This window comes from Raphanus sativus, unplaced genomic scaffold (genome assembly GCF_000801105.2).
Source record: "Raphanus sativus cultivar WK10039 unplaced genomic scaffold, ASM80110v3 Scaffold3387, whole genome shotgun sequence".
NCBI lineage: Eukaryota > Viridiplantae > Streptophyta > Magnoliopsida > Brassicales > Brassicaceae > Raphanus > Raphanus sativus.
In genome coordinates this window covers 1-11,147 of record NW_026618693.1, presented here as the reverse complement: position 1 = coordinate 11,147, position 11,147 = coordinate 1, and the positions used below count along the sequence as shown (strand labels likewise).

At 43.5% G+C, this 11,147-nt stretch overlaps 1 non-coding gene across 1 annotated transcript; it reads right to left on the bottom strand.

Moving 5' to 3' along the window:
- Window positions 1–43: 43 nt before the first annotated feature.
- On the bottom strand, window positions 44–149 carry LOC130506543 (small nucleolar RNA R71). Its single transcript, XR_008942048.1, has one exon. It is a non-coding gene; the product is annotated as a small nucleolar RNA R71 (small nucleolar RNA).
- Window positions 150–11,147: the final 10,998 nt, after the last annotated feature.

The following is an 11,147-nucleotide window of genomic DNA, read 5'->3' as shown; positions in this document are numbered from 1 at the left end:
AAAGGCATTCTTGGAGAAGTTCTTCTCTACCTCAAGAACTGCTAAGTTGAGGAATGAGATCTCCAGCTTCAACAGAAGAACTTGGAAGGATTCAGTGAAGCTTGGGAGAGATTCAATGGTTACCAAGCTCAGTGCCCACACCATGGATTCTCTAAGGAGAGCTTGCTGAGCACATCTACAGAGGTGCTCTTCCTATGTACAGAGCCAGACTGGATACAGCTAGCAATGGGTTCTTTTTGGGGAGAACTGAGGAAGAGGCAGAGGCTCTGGTTGACAACATGGTAAGAGTGATGCAGTCTACAGTGGAGACCATGACAGAAGCAGCAGAGTGATGACAATCAAACAAGGAATGAGATAAAGGCTCTTCAGGAGAAGATTGACAAACTCATTGCTGATAAGGCCACACAAGCACAGGTGAACTTTGTTGCAACCCAAGCCAGGAGATACCTCCTACTGTCAATGAGTGAGGTGTGGGAAGGGCAAGAAGAATTATGTTTCATCAACAGTAATGGTAGCTGGTACAAGAAGGAACCCAACTTTCAGTACAACAACTACCAACAGAAGCCCTATTCAAACAACCAGCAGAGTGGTTATCAGACCCGAAACAACCAGCAGAGCAACTATCAGCCTCAGCAAAACTCCTCTCCTAGCTCTTCAGCTCCTCAAGAGAGCAGCACTGATGCCTTGCTGAAACAGATCTTGGAGTCTCAGACTAGAAGTGAGAAGCATGTGGGATATGAGCTGAAGAACCTTCACTCCAAGATTGATGGGAGCTACAATGAGCTCAACAACAAATTCACCCACCTCGCTTCTTCTGTCAAGAATTTGGAGAATCAGTTTGCTTCTATGAGCTCCCACCAGAACCGCCAGCAAGGATCTCTACCTGGAAAGTCAGATCAAAACCCCAAGGAAGCAAAAGCTGTCACACTTAGGAGTGGTAAGCAGTTGACTCCTGTAACCCTCACCAAGGATGCTGAGAAACAAGGTGAGGAGGTGGCCATTAACCTAGATGATGAAGTGGTCATTGTTGATGAGAAAACAGATGCTGAGATCTTGGAGAAGATTGTGCAAGCCAAGGGTAAAGGAAAGGTTGGAGAAGAGAAGAAAACAACAAAAGATGGTGAATCTGCTGCTCCAGCTAGTGAGAGCTCTCCTGTCCCCCCTCCCTATGAACCAAAGCTTCCATTCCCTGGTAGATTCAAGAAGCAGCTGCTACAGAAGTACAAGGTTTTGTTTGAGAAGCAGATGAGTGAAGCTCAGGTTACAATGCCCATCATAGATGCTTTCATTCTGATTCCTCAATACAGCAAGTTCCTGAAAGATGCAGTAGCTGCTAAGAAGAAAGAGATGGAGGGCATGATGGTTCTGAGTCATGAGTGCAATGCTATCATTCAGAGGCTTGATGCTCCAGAGAAGCTAGAGGATCCAGGATGCTTCACACTACCTTGTGCTCTTGGACCTATGGTATTTGAGAAATGTCTCTGCGATTTAGGAGCTAGTGTCAGCTTGATGCCTTTGTCTGTTGCAAAGAAGCTTGGATTCACTCAGTACAAGAAGTGTAGACTCTCTCTGGTGTTGGCTGATCGTTCGGTGAAGTACCCTGTGGGCATCTTAGAGAACCTCCCTGTGAAGATTGGAAAGTATGAGATACCCACAGACTTTGTGGTGCTTGAGATGGGTGAGGAGGCTCAAGACCCATTGATTCTTGGAAGGCCATTCTTAGCTACTGCGGGAGCTATTGTGAATGTGAAGGAAGGCAAGATTGACCTCCATTTGGGCAAGGAGAACATCCTCCACTTTGACATCAAGGAGAAAATGAGGAACCCCACTGTGTTTGGACAAGCCTTCATCATTGAAGAAATGGGCCCTCATGCTGATGATCACCTTGGTGAGCTACCACCTGAGGAAGATGGGGTGCCAACTCCACTTTCTGCACCTACTCCAGCCTGATCCAAAGGAGGCAAAGTCAAGCTAGAGACTTAAAACAAGCTCACTTGGGAGGAAGTTCCATGAGTATCCTTGTATATATTGCATTAGTATTTACATTTTCATCTTACTGCATAAAACAATGGGAAAATGAAGTTGTTTGCAGATGTGGAGCAGAAACTCGGACATTAGAGCGAGGTCAGGGAGCGAGGGAGAGAAGTCGCTCCAGCTGGGAGCGACTTGCCCACAGCGACCCCCAGAGGTCGCTCGTGTCCTCCGGAGCGAAACTGACCATGGAGCGAGGTCTTCGCAGCGACGTCACGAGGTCGCTCCAACTGGGAGCGACCTGCCGCAGCGACTCTTCCACCTCGCTCCCGTCTCAGGTAACTGGAAACTTCTTTTCTCCCGGTTTTTCTTTGTATTTCACATTTCCATTGGGTACCTCACTCACACAGAGACTGTGTGATTTAAGTGTGGGGGAGGTACCACGTATTTGATCATGTTTGTTTTCATGATTTTGAGTCTCATGCATTGCATATTTCATTCTTATTTGCATAGAAAAATCCAAAAAAAATAAAAAAATTAAAAAACACAAAAAGAATCATTTAGTTGCATCATTTGCATTTTTAGGATTGAGTCTAGAAGCATATAGGATGCATTCATGCATTAGGGGGATTTCAACCTTGTAAAGAGCTCATGCTAAGTACTGAATTTGTTGACCTTTGTAATCATGACAAGTAGCTTGAGCACCCTTTGGAAAGCTTGTAAACTTCGTGCCTTGAATGCTCCTCTTGAAACTCATTTGACTGTTGATACTCTCTCTTTGAAGCAAGCTCCTGTTTTAATGTCTCTTGCATATGGTCTCTTGTGTACTAAGTCATGGATATACACACTTGAGTTGTCCCATCTGTTTTACCAATCTTTTTGACAAACTCAAGTGGTACTCCACTCCCAAAACCCATACCTCATTTTTAAACCATCATTATTTGTTGAGTGAGGCCTCTTTGGAAAGCTTTACATGTGCATAATGTTGAGAGTATTGGGAATGACAATGCTTAGTCTCCATTCTTGCTAGATTAGTCACTCTATTGTCTAGCTATAAGAAGGGGGTGAGTGTTGTGATTGTGATTTGGGAATATGAAAGGTTTGACTCTTTGTGCTTAAATGATTAGTCTTTATGGGATAAGTTGAGAAGTATCTAGCTCTTATTGTGTAAAGTCTTGGCCCCCAAATAAAAAAATAATAATTTAAAAAAAAAAAAAAAAAAAAGAAAAGAAAAAAAAAAAGAATAAAAAGGGGGCTAGCAAAGTTGTTAGGAGCTGAGATTTGTTTTAAAATTGTGAAAAATCCCTTATTGATTTCAAAAAGAAAGAGTCTGATGTGAAGAATGTTCTTGGGATCTTTTGGTGAGAGATGTGAGTTGGGTTTGACATTGAGGAATGATTAAATATCTTGTATGTTTGGGAAAGGTAGAACAATGGAGATTGAACATTGTATGCATGAGTTGATCCTTTCTTAGATATATTATGTGTAATGTCAAAGCTACTTTGTTTTGAGAGTAAACCACCTTAAAAGATCATTTTGAACCTCTGATTTCACTCGCATTAAAGCCTTTGTCTTACCAAACCAAATGACTTGGACCAGTTGACCATTTGTGAGATGTCTATTGAGTTTGCTTCAAAAATGTTAGAGAGATGTGGATTTGTGGTTTGTAGATACATGGTTAATGAGTGTAGAGATCAAAGGAGCTGAGATAGGCCTAGAGAAGTTAGAGATGGATAAAATCTTTGCTCTTGCTATTTGGTATGATTATGCAAGGTTGTTAGGTTGAGAACTAAGAAGAGTTTCTTTTGGTTGTGAGCCCCCATTTTCAAACTTCTTCTCCTTGGTTCTTGAAAGTTTACTTGTGGACAAGTAAAGGACTAGTGTGGGGGAGTTGATGTCTTGCATATTTGCATTGTTTTAGCTATTCATTCATAAGCATTTGCATCATATAGATTAGGATTTAGACATGTATAGGTTGCATTTTGCATGCATAAGTCTCTATTAGGTACTGGAGTGCCAAGTGAAGTTATTGGAGACATTTGGATGTGTTTGGAGCTCAAAAGAGGTGAAAAAGGTGATCATTGGACGAGCAAAGCATCGGAGCGACCTTCCCGGAGCGACCCTACGGAGTCGCTGTGCCCCACCTCTCAGAGCGACCTTCCCAGAGCGATAACTCCAAGTCGCTCGCGTTCTCATCACTCGGAGACACGAAGAAACAAGGTCAGAGCGACCACCTCGGAGCGACTAGGCGACATCGCTCCAGCCGGAGCGACCTTAAGGCCCAATCTCAGAGCGACGCCATGAAGTCGCTCGCCTCTTTATCGCTTCGGACATCCGTAAATCACCCTGGAGCGACCCCGCAGAGCGACCACCCGAAGTCGCTCCCAACCCCAGAGCGACCTCTCTGAGCGACCCCGCAGAGCGACCACCCGAGGTCGCTCCGCGTTATCAGTGCACGATTTTTATTATTTTCAAGGACCTTTTTGCAATTTATTGTGCACGTTTTTGCACTGAAAAACCTAATGTTTAAGTACTCTTTGTAGCCACCTTTTGGCAGATTATCTTTTTATCTATTGAAGAACACAAAACTCTCTCAAGAAAAGTTCTCTTTTGGCTTTGATTGTTCTTGTGTTCTTGTGATTTTCTTCTAATTCTCTATATGATTCATCTGAAATCCACCATGGGTTTAAGAGGAATCATGGAGATTAGTGAGTAATCACCTTTTGAACTCATGGGTTAGGGAGATTAAGGGTGATTAGGCTAGTTCTAGGATGTTTTAGTGTAGATCATTCTTGTTCCTTGCTAGTAGAGTATTCATAATGCATCATTTGAGTAGGCCACTCAAAGGGGTGATCTCTAGGCATTTCCCACCCAAAAGGTGCTTGATGAAATGCCTGAGTCAACTCTCCTAGGCTTTTAGTGTACTTTGCCAAAGAGATTTGTTGTTAAAGATGCTAAGATAGCTAATAGACTTGTTAGTAATGATTGCTTGCATGTTATTCAACCAAAGACATTTGATGTTTGAGACATGTTAGCAAATGAGCATTCATCTAGACATAGAGCTTGCTTAGAATTGTGTTTAGGCTTAAGGTTAATAGTTTGATTGATTCATTTGTCATCCTTAGTTCGAAACTTGATCACCCAAGGTCTGAAATCCCTATACCCAGGAGTTCTCCTTTAGAAATAGTTTAAAAGTCATCTCATTTACTGTTTTGTTTCACTGTTAGGATTGATAGAATTCATCAAATCACTGGCTGCACTTAGATTAGGCAAATACTTGCATTCTCTCTGTATTTGAATCCCTCAGATTTGGTTCGACAACTTACTACCACTATACTATCATTTGACTTAGGAGCCTCAAAACTCCTAGCATCAATGGGCTGGCAGGCAACGAGGTTTGCTGACCTTGAGCTACTGAAGGCGCTAGAGATTGATTCAGATATGGCGGAGCTGTTGGGGCATTTGAAAATGCCAAAGCTACTCACCATGGCTTACCCCACCTACAAGGAGCTCACTTCTCAGTTCCTGTCCACTTTGGAAGTCACTTACCACGACTCTAGACATGTGCGGCAGGGATGGGGGAAAATCAAGTTCAAGATCGATGGAAGGGTCTACTACATGAACTTCAAGGGCATTGGGACAGTCATGGGTTTCCAAGATGCAGAGGAGACCACTCTTCCGAGGTGCGATGGCCTCCCGAAGAAGCTGTGGGAATTGATCACTGGAATTAACCACAGAACCGGCGCTGACAAGAACTCTCGCATCCGACACCCTACAGTGTGCTACCTCCACCGACTGCTTGTACACCTCTTCTACCCACGGAAACAGCATGGTAACGTCACTGAGGAAGATCTCCGCCTTATCTGCCCTGCTATCAGTCCCTACACTACTCCGGGACAGCTACCACTCCCCAGCACAGACATCTACGCCAGATTTGGGATGGTAGGATTCTTTGTGAGTCGTCTTGAGCACTACAGAGACTGGGCTTGGACCACAGGGGATAAAGATCCAAAGATAGGGATTGGAGGGATGATCACACCTCTCCTACAGGCTCAGCACATCAACTTAGGAAGAGGTGGAGTTGGTCCCAAACTCATTGATGGAGCCTACTTGAAGATAGCCACCTACTTCAGTGGGATGTACCAGGGCAGCTACGTCTACCACTATCGCTTGGACGGAAGGCAAGCTGAGGTACTCCTACCGAACATGGACCTGACAAGCTTGATCATCCCCGGAGTCATCAGCTTTGACCTTTCCCCGACAGACTTCCTTGGGGAACACGGGACTCTCGATCCCGTTGTTGAACTAGGTCGACCTTGGCAACCAAGGGAGTCGAGAGAGACTGAGCCAGAGAGACCTGCTGAGGCGGCTTCTCCTCCCGTCTATGGTCAACCACGCTACTCCTTCCCACCCTACGGCGGGGTTCTTCCACATGGTGCTCTTCGTGATGCTCATGAGCACATAGGCCGCCTGCAGCGATGGAACAAGGCTCAGGACAGAACAATTGAGAAGTTAAAGACCAAGTGCAAGGCGCTTAGCCAGACGGTGAAGCAGCAGGCCAAGTTCACATCGAAGATCTTGAGGAAGATGGCTGATGTGCTGACGAGGGGAGGTATAGCAGGATGCAGCAGAGCAGATTTTGAATTCCCGGACGCTCCACAGCCCCGGCGTCCACCTCATCCTGCTACCCTCAGCTTCCCCCGCACTGAGAGACAGCAGCGGCGCCTAGACAGGAACCCTCCCATCGAACCCTCATCCTCAGGAAACAAATCTCCATCCTTGGCATCTTCAGATGACGACATAGAGGTTGAGGAGGTTCAGAGTCAGCACTGGTATGGAGACTACAGTTCAGCTGGAGGCTACTACACCCACTTCCCACCAGATGATGGCGCTGGCCCATCTGGCTCCACTCACCACCCATAGAAGGTAACCCGCACTTCTTCCCTTGTAAATACCATTTTCTTTTGCATTTAGATTTCTTTTGGGTATCTCTTTCGACTTAACAACACAGAGACTGTGTGAATTAAGTTTGGGGGAGGTACCATGTATTTGATCACGTTTGTTTTCATGTCTAAGAGTCTCATGCATTGCATTCTCATTTATATACATAAAAAAGAAAAAAAAAAAAAAAAAAAAAAAAAAAAAAAAAAAAAGCATTTCATTTAGACTGCATTCACTTGCACCTTTTAGGAGAGTCTAGAGCATATAGGTTGCATTTCACTTGCATTGGGAGCAATGATTTAAAATGCCTTGGAAAGAACACCACTTCGCGCTTGAATTGATAATGCACCTCTTGAAAAAGCCTTGTATGTTTCGAGCCTTGAAAGCTCTTCTTGAAACGTGTTGCTTGCTTGATATTGACATTGTTCTTGAAAACCAACTCCAAACTGAACTTGAATGTAATGAACTTAATCTCTCTTGCATATGGGCACTTGCATACTTAGTCATGGATCTCATACACATTTGGGTTATCTTATTTCATTCATTATCCTTTTGTTAATCCAAATGGCACTCCCATACCCTTTAACCCTTACCATTCATTGAAACCACCATTGATTTGCTTGAGTGAGGCCTTTTTGTGAAAGCTTGTCATGTGCAAAATCTTGAGAGTATTAGGAGCGACAATGGTTTGTTCTTATCTTTGGCTAGCACTAGGACCTCATTTGAGCTAGCACTTAGGATGGTTGTTGGGTTTGTAAGCTTGATTTTGATCTTGGGATTGGGGTGTGAGAGAAAAGTGAAGGAAGTGAACAAAAAGAAAAGAAAACCACTAGGGATAAAAAAAAAAGAAAAAAAAAAAACTCTAGAGTGTATAAATAGAATCCCCTTAAGAGTCAAAAGAAAAGAAACATGAATAGAATGGGGAAAAGAAAAAGAAAAAAAGAGTTAGTAAAAAAATCCCTAGTTGGTTAAGATAAGAAAAAGAAGAGTGTTCATTGGGTGAGTGATGAAAGTGGTATCTTTGGGTTTGGGGATGATGAAAAGAAAAAGGGGTAGAATGATAAGAACAAGTCATTGTATGCATGAATTGCTCCTTTTCTTAGATAAATTTTGCATAATGTTCTTGCTCCTTTTCTTGAGAGTTAGTAACCATGAAAGATGCATTTGAAACCCCTCTTGCTTCACATTAGACCATTTTCACTCTTACCAAGCCAAATGATTGAGATCAAGTCCCCATTTGCAAGTATTCACCTTTTGTGTTGTATAAATGAATGTGAGAGTTGGTCTAAAGAGCTTGTTGATGGATGAGCATTGTAACTTGTGTAGAGGCATAGGAGTGTGGATAGGCCTTGAGAAGCTAGAGTGCAATAAGAGAGTGTGCTATTTTTGGACTTTGAGTAAAATCTAGTCCTATGAGTGTTTCTTTTGGCTATGAGCTCCCACCATTACATCCTCTTTCTCAATGAGTTCTAGAAAGTTCACTTGTGGACAAGTAAAAGAACAAGTTTGGGGGAGTTGATGTCTTGCATAATTGCATTGTTTCACCCATTCTTTTTCATGCATTTTCATCATGTAGGTTAGATTCTAGCCTTGTTTAGGTTGCATTTTGCATACATGAGTCCCTATCAGGTATTGGAGCATTTTATGGAGCTTTTGGAGACATTGGGATGCATTTGGAGCTCAAAAGGTGTGAAAAGGAGGATGATTGGACGAGAAGAGGCTGGAGCGACCTACAGAGGTCGCTGTGAGACCTCGCTCCAGCCGGAGCGACCTTGACGACCAAAGCTAGAGCGACCACTCCAAGTCGCTCGGCTTTACGTGACTCAGAGATGAAGAAAACATCCTGGAGCGACCTACAGAGGTCGCTGTGAGACCTCGCTCCAGCCGGAGCGACCTTGACGACCAAAGCTAGAGCGACCACTCCAAGTCGCTCGGCTTTACGTGACTCGAAGATGAAGAAAACACCCCGGAGCGACCCCTCGCAGCGACCATCCGAGGTCGCTCCCAAGGGCCAGAGCGACGTGCTGGAGCGACCTGCGGAGGTCGCTGCGTGTTTCTTATTTGCAATTTCTTTTTAGTTCAAGGACCTTTTTGCAATTACTTATGTCGTTTTGGCACTCTGAAAACCTAAGTTTAAGACTGATTGTAGCCACTTTTGGGCAGATTATCTTTTGTTGAAGAGAAAACCACAAAATACTCTTGGAAAGTTCATCTTTTGGATTCATTGTTCTCTTGTTATTGATTTTCTATTTGAATTCCTGTGTTTATCTACATGTTTAATCTGAAATCCAGTATGGGTTTAAGGTTTAACATGAAGATTAGTGAGTAGTTCCCTTTTGAATTCATGGGTTAGGGAGACTAGGGTGATTAGGTTAGATCAAGGATGTTTTTAGTGTAGATCAATCTCAAGCCTTGCTAGTAGAGTGTTCTTATTGCCTCTTTCGATTTGATCATTCGAAAGTTGTTCTCTAGACATTTCCCACCCAAAAGGTGTTTGTTGAAATGTCTGAGACAACTCTGCTAGGCTCTTAATGCATCTTGCCAAAGACATTTGTTGTTAAGAGTGTTAGGATAGCTAATAAACCTGTTCTTACTGATTGCTTTCATATCATTCAGCCAAAGAGATTTGATGTTTGAGATGTGTTAGCAAATGAGCATTCATCTAGATATAGAGCTTGCTTAGGATCGTGTTTAGGCTTAAGGTTGTATGTTTGTTTCATCATTTTGTCATCCTTGTTTGATACTTGATCACCCGAAATCATGTTCCTGTGCCCATGAGTTCTCTTTTATCATATTTAAGCAAGTCATTCATTTACTGCTTCTTATTTCTATCTTATCATCATAGTAGTTACTTGATTCTGAAATCATTTTAAATCATTTGTTGCATTTAGATTAAGTAAGTGCTTGCATTCTTAGTGCTTGAAATCCCTCAGAACTGGTTCGACATTTTACTTCCACATTACTATCATTTGACTTAGGAGCCTCAAAACTCCTAACATCAATTAATAAAGGACAGGATCGTGTAACTGTTGCTGTTGAACCTCCTGCTCACATCATTGACAGTATGTTGGCAAGTGGTCAAGGAAATTTAGCTACCGAACCTTCTGTTGGGCCCAAATATGGCCCGATAGCTGAATGATGAATGATAAAAGACAATAACGGGCCACGACAGGCCCATTACGAATCCAATATTTGAGAAGAGCTAAGCTGAAGCCGGAGGCTGAGAGCTAAAGACTTTAACCAAAGAGGTCACGGTGAAGAGGAAGCTCACACCATAACGGAAGGAGCGCAGGACCCGGTCAAAGGAAGCTGTTGCGGATTCCTCAATAAACGGAGAAGATCTCGGGATCCAGTTGGTGACGATCGAGCGGGACCTGAGGCTATTTAAAGAGAAAGTGAATCAAGAAAGAAGATCTATTCAACCCTTATTCATTTTCACGATTATTCATATCATCTCTAAAGCATTTTGTTATCTTTGTAATCATCAAGAGAAACATCTTTTGTAACCATTCTTTTATCACATTATCAATACAAATCATCATTCATTCTACAAGTTCTTACGGGATTCAGCCCACGATTATCTTTCCCTAATCCTCTCTTAAACTATAACCTGACCTAAAATCAGGAGGTGAGTTTAGTCCCTCACAATTGGCGCCGTCTGTGGGGAAGAAACAATCGAATCCCTTACCCAAACTTGAGGATGAATCCTACCGATCAGACAACAAATCCGTCTGACCTTAACCTCCGATTCAGAGCGATGGCTCACCGAACGATGGAGGCTCTACTCTCGTAACCTCGGAGCCTCGACGTGGCGACCACCCGATCCATACAACAGCTTCCGATTAGCGCTCGAACGAGCCAGACTACAACCGGAGCTACTAACCCGAGATCGTCAAGTGGAACCGCCCCGGGCTTCCAATCACCGAGAATCCTCAGCAGCAAGCCGTTCCGAATCAAACGGAGGCTCAGCTTTCTGAGATTCGTCAAATTGATGATGCAAATGGTAGACAAAGCTCAGGAAAGTGAGCGTACGATGCATCAGCTAGCTGTTCGACATCAACGATTCGAAGAGATAACAAGATCTCTAGACACAACAACCCAACCACCGCAACGTCAGCTCCGGGGGTCACTTTCCGAGATTGACTGACAGATCCCTCATTCTCCCGAGGACGTTTAGACTTTTTCCCCTGATAACACTGCTCCGGAAGGACAGGGATCTGCTTTCCAGACACCTC